This window comes from Erithacus rubecula (genome assembly GCF_903797595.1).
Source record: "Erithacus rubecula genome assembly, contig: scaffold_104_arrow_ctg1, whole genome shotgun sequence".
Taxonomy (NCBI): Eukaryota; Metazoa; Chordata; class Aves; order Passeriformes; family Muscicapidae; genus Erithacus; species Erithacus rubecula.
In genome coordinates, this window is record NW_027636365.1 from 46,326 (window position 1) to 56,813 (window position 10,488).

The window sequence follows — 10,488 nt, forward strand, 5'->3', positions numbered from 1 at the left end:
GTAGAGGTCAGTGATGATGCGTCTGTGAAGATGGTTGGTCCTGCCTGCAGTCGGTCAATTATCTTTGGTGGGAGGTTGATGTTGATGACCGAAGCAGCTGAGTCCAAGGGGGTTTTGTCGCGTAGCGAATCTCTCCTCCGAAGCCTGCAAGGGCCATGGCTATGTATTCGGATATTGTTGTTGCCTGCGCGGAGAGCTGTTTGCGAAAGGGCAAGTATATCTTGGCTGGTTCGAGGCCCAGATGTCTTAGGGTGAGTTTCCTGCATTTCATGATGAGGCTGCTGAGGCACTCGACTCCCATCATGGTTTCCCCAAGACCACCCATTGTATTGGTTGGGCTTTTTCGGGGGGTCCTTGGGCTAAGGCTCCCACTCCCCTCTTTTTTGTAAAGTGGACATACAAATCGACCGGTGTACTTGTATTCCATCTGGTGAGCATGCTCACTGACATCTGGTGTTAGATAAAGTTGAGCAAGCTTATCACTTCTGGTGTCAGGATTTTCTGCTCCCAGGGGTTCTTTCCTTTCAAGAGGTCATTTAGAGGGTCCATGACCTCGGGAGGAATCAGGACGATGTTGCGGAGCCACTGTAAGGACCCTGCCAGCTGCTGCACGTCATGGAGCGTCTTGATATCTTGGCGGATTTTCATCAGGGGAGGGGTTACGTAGGAGCTTGGGATTCCCACTCCTAGGAAGGTCATGCACGGTCCCTTTTTTATTTTTGCGCTCGCTATTTCGAAGCCATTTGTCTTTAAGGTCTTGGAGATGGTTGATACCAGCTGGTCTACTTGGCTTGTTGATGGTGTGGCAACCAGGATATCGTCCCTCTAATGCATGATGGTCACAGTCAGATTGTTCTGCGGAATGGTGCTAGCGCTTGGTCTACTGTGATCTGGCAGATGGTAGGGAAGTTGATTATTCCTTGTGAAACACTAATCTTAGAAAATTAGGATTTTAGTGACCTTCCTGAAAACAATTAAAAAATCAGAAGGGAGTAGTTATCTGAAACTTAAATAATTTATTGTCTGTCATTTCATGTTTAATCAGCTGTGCTTACAATGGGAAAAGACAAAACTAGAGAGCAGAACCACAAGAACATAGACAATGCAACCAGAAACCCATTCTTTGGAAAACTGGACTATCCCCAGAATCATTTGTATTGTCAGTGATAGAAAAGGTCAAGAGTTTCGGGTGAGGAAGGCACACCTTACTTCCTCCTTTTAAGACCCCTCCCCACGAAAACAACCCCAGACTTAATTTAAGAAGTCAATCAAGCATGCTTAATAGCTATTCAAGCTAATTACCATAGGAAGCAGGGAATGGGAGGGGCTGTTATTATATGGGAGGGGCTGAATATATATTAGTTTGATACCTCTGCTAATAAATATATTTTGTAATCACCTGTGATTCTGCAGTGCGTATTAGAGGATTACCTCAGCTGCTGCCCAGCGCTGAATAAACATACACTTTCTTGCTTTAAACTGTTAGAGTCTTTTGTCCGTCACAGTTGAGTATCAGTATTAGACCAATACTCATATTTTGATAATTCCCTTGGAGTAACATTTTCCAGTGAAAGCGTAGGTTGGGCTGCTGGCTGTTTGGAAAGATGATGGAAAAGACGAACCACTCCTTGTCATCTTTGTGAAGAGAAATAGAAAAGAAGCAGTCTTTGTTGCGAGCACTGCGCAGGGTTGTCTTCTCAGTATCATCGAGTTCATAGGCAGCAAAGTTTGTACTGGGCCCATTGGCTGGATTCTCTTGTTGACTTCCTGCAGGTTGTGCAGGAGATGAAAGCCTTCACTGGACCATTTAAATATTTCGAAGATTGGGGTGTTCCATGGGCTCATGGAGGGTTCTATATGGTTTTTGTGTAACTCTCGGCCAATTAGCTCAAGGAGAGCAGTCATTCAAGGCTTGGACAAGGGCCACTGTGCTACCCACACCAGATGGACTGATTTCCAAGTTAGGTTGATAGGCAATGGCGGTTATACGACAGTGGCCCTTAGAATAGATTTGTCACCCAAACGTCCAGCATGGCTAGGGCATCTCTCCCCAACAAGGGTGGGCAATCCGACATAACATTTATCGTAAGGGTGATAGTCCTTCCTGGTCCTTTCTCGGTACAGAGTGTTATTGCTATCGGTTGGGTGCTTTTGCAGGCTCGGGACATCTCTCAAACTCCGCCCAACATGAGGCTTCTTCTAGTTTCCATGGTAGAGGCAAGTGTATGTCTGGGATGACGGTGATGTCTGATCCTGTGTCCACCCAAAAGGGAAAGCAGAGGGCCAAGTCGTCGGACCTGTTCTGGAGATGACACTCTGCCCACACGATCAGTGGGTGCTTACCCACCTTCACGACATAGTCCACCCATGGGTCTTGTTGCTTTGCTTTCATGGCAAAAGCCACCCAGAGGCCTCATCCCCAGGGAACTGTTCTTGGTATTCCTGAGGTGCAGATAGGTTTGATTGAGCTATTGGTTGGGCAATGAAATTGGTCATTTCTTGAGGGGGTAATGGGTGTGGAAGCCCCATGCCCCATTGAGGGCTGCTGTAGCTGGGCCACTTCATGTTCCAGGAGGGAGGGGGCTGGGTGCAGCCCGGCTGCCCCTTCCCCTTCCCGTTTCCCTGAGGCTTGGATCTGCATTCCTTAGCTAAATGCCCCTTCTTTCCACATGCCCAGCACGGTCCCCTAAGCTTCCCCTGGCGTTGAGGAGCAGCTGCTGGTGGGCATCCTGACTGGGGGCAGTTTACTGCTATGTGGCCTGCCTGGCCACACTTGAAGCATGCCATCACACTGGTTATTGCAGTGTGAACTGCTGCTTGGATAGAAGTTAGGTGTTCTTCCTTTGCAACATGTCTGATCATGGTTGTGATATTAGACCCAGGTGGCAGTGATCTTAAAATGTCCTTGGTGGCTGAACTGCATTGCTGGCATAGGCAGTTGGCTAGCACTGGACCTTTCGCCTCTGAAGGTAATGCAGAGGAATCTAATGCTGCCCGAAGATGGCCCACAAACTGAGTGAAGCTCTCACTCTCACTCTGCTTTATAGTGGACCATGGCGATGGTTTGGCTATTACTTTAGAAGCAGCACGGATGGCTTCTCGGGCAGCACGGGCATTGTCATGACCTCATGGGCCCGCAGGCCTTTTGTCTGTGCATATGGGGTGATCATTTTAGGGTCTGTGCCCATTTGTCTCTGTATGCTGGAGTCGTGCAGTGGATGGTCTGCCCCTGTTACTAAGGCTAGCTGCTTTACACAATTGTCCTCCCATTCTTGTTTAAAAACGGTCATCCCCGCCCCATCAAAAATTAGTCTACAAGTCTGTTTGATATCAAAGGGGATCATATCATCGCCTCCAAAAATGCTATCAATGAGTGTGGAAACCATGGCAGAAATAATTCCTCTTTCTGTGATCGCTTTGACAATTGCCTGCATGTCCTTCAGGTTTACCGGCAAGTAGGTTCTTTGATTTCCGCCTGCCCCCCCAACTAGGACTGGGAACACAAGAGTGGCCGATGGAGCTGACTCTGCGCAAGCTATTTTTATTTTGCGCCAATCTGTAAGCAGAGTTCGATCTTTCTCTGATATCCCTTTGACCCACGCAGAAGAGTTGCAGCTGGTGATTTTATATGCCGCTGCTCCCTTTTTGTTACAACCTAAATCAGTGTCAGAGTCATCCTCTGACCACCTTCCCAGCCACCCGTCCCAGCTTGAGTCAGAGCCCGAGCTGGAAGTAGACTGGCTGGATGCTTCCGGGCTGCTGAGCCTTTTCCTTGGGCTCCGCCCTTGCCCCTTCTTCCGGGGGTCAGGTCATTCCCTCCCCCTGGGCTCCCCCCGCCTCCTGTTGGGAGAGGTTCTTTCCCTATAAGGACCTGATATAAAATGAGCTCTGTGATTGGTCTTAAGCTCCTTCTCGGGGGCCCCCCCTCCTCCCTTCTCGCTTGTGATTGCGCTGTTCATCGAGCCTTCTGCATATCCGCCCCCTGCACCACCGGTCCACCCCCCATCACGCGCTCCAGCACCATTTTCAAACGCATATGGCGTGGGTGCCTTTTTATCAACCGCTTTGGATTCTGAGATTATAACTGTGTTCCGCACCTCCTCTGCTAGCCCCTGCCAAAATGTCTGCGTGCGCTCCCCCCCCTCCGATGGTGGTGAGTCCTGTCCCGGGGGTTGTGGAGGGGGTTCCAGGGTCCGCGCGTCTGCGCTCCTGAGTGGTTCAAAGTCCTCCGTGGTTTGCATGGCTGCCCTGATCCCCAGCTGGGTTTCCTCGGCCAGAGCCCTCATGCATTTATCCTATGTCTCCGGATGGAGAATTTCTATGGGGCTTTCTATAGCCCCTATCTTTATCAGTCTCGGCACTGTGAAAATAAAATCCCTAAGTTTACACTCTATGCCCCACTGTGCATGGATCTCACTTACGACCTTTGCGACAGCTTCCATGCCCCTCTCTGGTCCAGGGACGTCTCCTCACGCTGCACTAGACTATCTGTTCAGCCACTGGGTCCTTGTCCAGGCGATCCCCGAACCCTGGGCAATCTCCCGGGATTCGGCACCACTTGATGCAGCAACCTGGTTCTGGATTAAGCCCAGCACGGCGGCGCTAACCCCAGGGCCACTCGGTGCATATGCTCCAGACACCAATTTGGTGGACAGCAAAATGGCGTTTATTGAAGGATCACAGGGGTTTTATATATTGTGCTGTTAGTGTAATTTCCTTCTACTCATGTCCGGCTGGGTGAGGCCACGCACAGAGCAAAGGTCTCACTGCGAGGGGGGAAGGGGTCCTAACTGACTGTACAGCTCGAATTCTTCCGCATGCATATCCCTTACTCTCCACAGCAGCTGAGTGATTTCAGTTTGGATTTCTGTTAAGGAGGAAGATTTCAAAGTGCATCTCATTACTTTTTTTCTTTAATCAAGGGAGTATTTTTTTTTACCTTTTCAATTCAGAGAGAACATGATAGAGGCATTCCCCAGGTGATCTTGATGCTGAATGTCTTCTTAGGAGTTCAGGAGTTAGGCACACAGAAGGATGAGCCCCTTGTTGGATGACCCTATTTGGACAACCTGCTCCTCATTCCCAGCCTCAACATGTCTGATATCCCCCACCTGGCACTGACATTCCTGTGCCCTGCATCAGAACCTTGTCCCCTGAGCTCTGCAGCTGGGTGTCCCAGCCCATTGTACCATGTCCCATTCAGCTCTCCTCAGGTCTCTGCCTGCACACAGGCCCAGGGGATGTTTTCCTCTTTGTGAGGAAAGAATGGAAAAGCCTGAGCAGGATTCCTAAACAACAAACCCTACTGAGGAACCACATGCTCAGCACAGGCTGGCTGGAATGATGTCATCTTTCTACAAGGCACAGTGTGACCAGAACTGATCTTTGTAAGCAGCATTCTCTGAGTCTTTCAGCTGAATCCCCTGCTCCTGCCCTTTCCCTGTATCTCTGTTGATGATGGAAGCTGCTGGTGCCATTCTCACCTTTAACTCCCCTTTGGAACACAGACAGATGTTCCCAGGTGTGTTAAGCAGGATTTGCTCAATGGTTCTACTAAACTTTTGAATTCCTCATGGAACACAGGTGCCATTTTGACACTGAGGAAACAAGGAATCACTTGTGACACTCAGGTCCCATGGAACCAAGGGGCCATTGTGACACAGCAGGGCCACGTGGAACCAGTGGTCCATTGTGACACTGTGGATACAAGAGGACCATGGCAACACCACCAGAACCTCATGGACCCAATGAGTCCATGGTGCCCCAATGGGGCTGCATGGAGCCAATGGTCCATTGTTACCCTGCCCATCCAAGGAGTCCATTTTGACACCATGGGAGCTCATCTAATGAGGTAGGCCATGGTGACACTGCAGAACCTCATGATATCCAACATCCATTGTGATCCAGCAGGACATCATTGGAACCAAGGAACTGCTGCTGACAATACAGAAACTCATGGAACCAGGGTCTGCTGTAGCACTGCAGAACCAGCACAGCTGTTGGACCTTGTTCCCTGGCCCTTGGGAAGTGAATGTGGTAAGTTGGGTAGGCACTGGGGTGTGGGCAGTAGATTTGGTCAGTGGATGTGGTCAGTGGGTGCAGTCAGTGGGCACAGTCATTGTGTTTGGTCAGTGGATGTGGTCAGTGGATGTAGTCTGTGAAGGTGTGGTAATTTGGTGTGGCCAGTAGGTCTGCTCAGTTGTGTGTGGTCAGTTAGAGTATGGTCACTTGGGTGTCAGTCAGTTTATTCAACTAGGTGGTCAGTGGATTGTGGTCAGAAGCAGTGGGAAGTGGGTGTGTTCAGTGGGTGTGGCCATTTTGAGTGGTCACTGGGTTTGGTCAGTGAGGTGTGGTCAGTGAGGGGGTGTGATCAGTGAGGGTGGTCAGTGGTGGTATGGTCACTGGTGGTGTGGTCAGTGGGTGCGGGCAGTGGATGTGGTCATTTGGGTGGTCAATGGGTGTGATCTGTGGGGTGTGGGCAAAGGTGTCTTGGCAAAGGTTGTGGTCAATGGTTGTGGGCAATGGATGCTGACAGTGATGTGTAATCTGTGGGTGTGGTCAGTGAATGTGGTCAGTTGGTTAGTTGGGTGGGAGATGGTCACTTAGGTGGTCAGGCGTTTGGTCGTTTGTGTGGTCAGTGGGAGGTGTTAGTGGGTGGGGTCATTTGCTTGTGGTCATTGGGGTTGTCAATTGGGTGTGATCACTGGGGATTGTCATTGAGGTGGTCATTGGTGTGTATGAGGGGTGTGGTCATTGGGTGTGGTCAGTGGGTGTTCAATCAGTTTGGGGGTCATTGGAATGTGGTTGCGGGTGTGGCTAGTGGATGGGGTCCATGGAAGTTGTCAGTGGGTATGGCCAGTGGATGTGATCGGTGTGTGTAAATGATACCATAGCCCCCAAGAAAGGCCCCTGGGAGTTAGTCCCCTAAGACAAAGAAACCTCTCGGAGCGATGCCCTTCCCCCCTCCTTATCAAAACCTCTGTTATCTATTAGGATTCCTACTGATTTTTTAGTTTTTAAGTGATTGGGTTTTTCTTACTTAGAATTTTAAAGTAATTGGATAGTTTTTTATCTTGTAGTTTTATTGGTTAGAAACTCAACCCCTTAGAATGATATAAAAACCCTTTGTTATACTATGTAATCACATTTTGCTAGTGGAAACCCATCGGAGAAATAAACTAGTTTTGGAACCTCTGCAGTGAAGTCCTGAATCCTTCTTGGCTATCTTTGTAGCTGTACTACATCGAGGACTTTTCGAATCTATCCAGACACGTTGCAGTCTGATGCTGGAAACTCCCTGCTTGTTCTACAGTTACAGAGGGGAACAGGGTTATATATAGAAAAACCAGGAATCACTGGGATCATAGTGGGAGTGCTGGAACCATGGCAATGGCCTGGGCTGGGTGATTTGGTACCTCAGGAAGTGTAGGGAGCACTGTGACCCTGTGGGGCCTGATGGAACCAAGGGGACATTGTGACACCATGGGGCCTCATGGAATCATGGAGACCACTGTGACATTGCTGGAACTCACGAAACCAAGGGGACTATACTGACACTGTGGTATCCATGGAATATTGGGATCCTTGTGACACTGTGAGGTCCCATCAAATCAAAAGGCCATTGTGACACCACGGGCCTCATGGAACCGTGGAGACCATTGTGACACTTTGGGGTGTCATGGAACCAAAGGGCCATTGTGACACTGTGGGCACCATGGAGCAAAGGAGACCATTGTGAGCCTTCAGGGCCTCTGGAACCAAGAGGCCCCTGTGACACAGAGGGGTCTGATTGAACCAAGCAGAAGATTCTGACACTGGTGACCAATGAAACCAAAAGATGAAGAACAGGTTTGGTTGGTTTGGTCTCCCAGGAGCCACCTGATTGATCTAGCCGACTTTGGCATGTTGAGGTCATCATCTCATCTGCTACTGAAACACTGGGGCTGGCTACATTCCATCCTATGGAAAACAACTGTCCTTCTTGGCGAGGCACTCAAGGCCACAATTGGATTCCACCTCCTACGTTGCCTGTTGTGGGAGACTGGAGGAGATTATTGGCTCAAAATATTTCATGTGTGGGGGAGGAAGGGGCAGGTGCAATCTTGCCCTGCTCTGTAACCCCAGCACTGCACTGCCCTGTAACCCCAATGCCCCCAGAGCCTCCATGCCAGCCCAGCAGTGTCTGCCAGTCCCTGGCACACCAAAGGCAATGCTCCACACAGAACCCTGGAGCTCCAGCCCAGCTCCTGAGTGACCAAATGATTGAAAGTCCAAGCTGAGGGAAGGGCCCAGGATGACCAAGGAGAATTTAAGGCTGACCGCAAGGCAAGCATACATCTTGACCATACCTCCTCTTGGAATTTTTATGCTATCGGAACACCACTGGAATCCAGGAGTTGGTACCTGTGTGTGTGTTTCTCTGTATTTCATTTGTCTTTCTATCTGCGTCTTCTATTACTCCTGTTTATGTTTGTTCCAAATTTTGAGTAACTTGGGCGGGGAAGGGGGGGGGAAATCTAGACAGGGCCATCAGCTGCTGAGTTCCTGCCTCCTTCTCCCTCCCCCCAGAGTGGCTAGACCGACTTGTGGTGTAGCTGGAATGCTGCCCCTGATGGGTTATTCCAGAAACCATCAGGGAAGGGGGACGGGCAGCCATCAGCCCTTGGGTGCAGCCTCTGAGTTCTAGCCTGCCTGCCAAGATCCTGCCCCCTCCCTGAGCAGCTCGTGCCCTTCTGGCCTGGGCTTCTGCTCTCCTGGCCCAGACCCCCAGCACAGCTACCAAAAACATCTCCATTGTAAAATAAACCTGGGCTGCAGCCCAGGAGAGATCACTTGACCATCTGCAGGCCTGGGCAAAAGATGAACTCTTTCACTGCCCAGAATGTGACTTGCAGACACTTTGTTCTCTCTCCTGATTGAAAGAACAGGACCAAGATGAAGATAGGCACAGAAACAGCATAAAAACACCAAGGTCTAAAAAAAGGAAGAGTAAGATCTCAGATTATGGAAGGAGGTGAGTTGTGGACTGAAATTTCTCTGTTTTTAAGCTGTGGAGAAGAGATTCTTGTCTCTCTATAACTCATAGAAAATGCATTATGGGGTGGATGAAATGTTTTATCTGTAGACATGAGCAGAGGCATTTGTGCTAAAGAAAGCAGATGTTGAAATTGCTGTGATCCCATGAGAAATTTGAACAGAGAGGAGAGAGATGAAGATCCCTGTTGTCCCCCAGGGAAGAGAAGAAGAAAGAAACTGTGTTTTCAAAGATTAAGATAGCTTTTGTTTGAGCAATTATAATCTTTAAAGTGTGTGCCCCATAAGCTGATATGATCCTCAAAATTGTATTTGGGATAACTGTAAGTCAAAGAATGGATTTTTACACATTGATCCGATTTACATTCTCCTGAATGGCTGATTCACTGTGACATAGAGGCCAGGAGAAAACTGTTTTCTTGTGCAGAAATCTCCATAGATTGAAGAACAGTTCTCCTCTCCCAAGTAAATTAATGATTTGCTGTTTTTTAGAGATGGTAAACTGACCAATCTGTTTCTGTACATGATCAGTGTGAAAGAAAAGAAGTTGTGGAGGGAAGAGTAGTGTTCTGAAAATTTTATTCTGAGGTGTTTTTTTCTTGTATTTTCTTTGTACCATTTAAAGTTTGAGCCTGTTTTGCCTTCTTCCTAATCCTATCTCACAGCAGTAAATGAGTAAAAAATTCTAGTGGATACAGTGGAATATTTAATCAAGGCTAAATCCATAGCAGACTTAAAATTGAACTCTTCTTTCTGGATCTCTTCAGTTTGGGAATTCAGTGACAAAGGCTCATAAACATTTCTTCAAAACACCCAAACAAGAAATTCCCCCGGGAATAATTTAAGTTTTCAATTCTGCTGTGGTTAATTAGACAGATTTCAGAAGTGCATTCAAAGTGAATATACTGAGTATTATACCCTAAGTATTGTGGAGCGAAATGTTTTGTCCTGTTTTCTTTTCATATTTATAGATTGCTACCAGCAATGCCCAATTCATATTGACCCCCTGCACTTTCTAATGCAGTCTGAATAAATATGAAAATCAAGACCCTTCACAGCTGACAATCAATAAAACTTTGTCTTCTGACCCTCCCTAATATTTCCCTCATCTAACCCATGGAACTCCAATGGATCAGGAATGGTGTTGCCAGCAGGACCAGGGCACTGATTGTTCCCCTGTACTCGGCACTGGTTGGGCAGCACCTTGAGAGCTGTGTCCAGTTCTGGGCCCCCAATTTAGGAAAGATATGGAGGGGCTGGAGAGTGTCCAGAGAAGGACAACAAAGCTGGTGAAGGATCTGGAACACAAGCCCTGTAAGGAGCAGCTGAGGGAGTTGGGGTTATTGACCCTCCTGAAGGAAGCTCAGGTGAGACCTCATCACTCACTACAACTCTCTGACAGGAGGATGCTGCCAGTGGGGTTTGGGATCCTCTGTCAGGGAAAAGTGAAAGGAC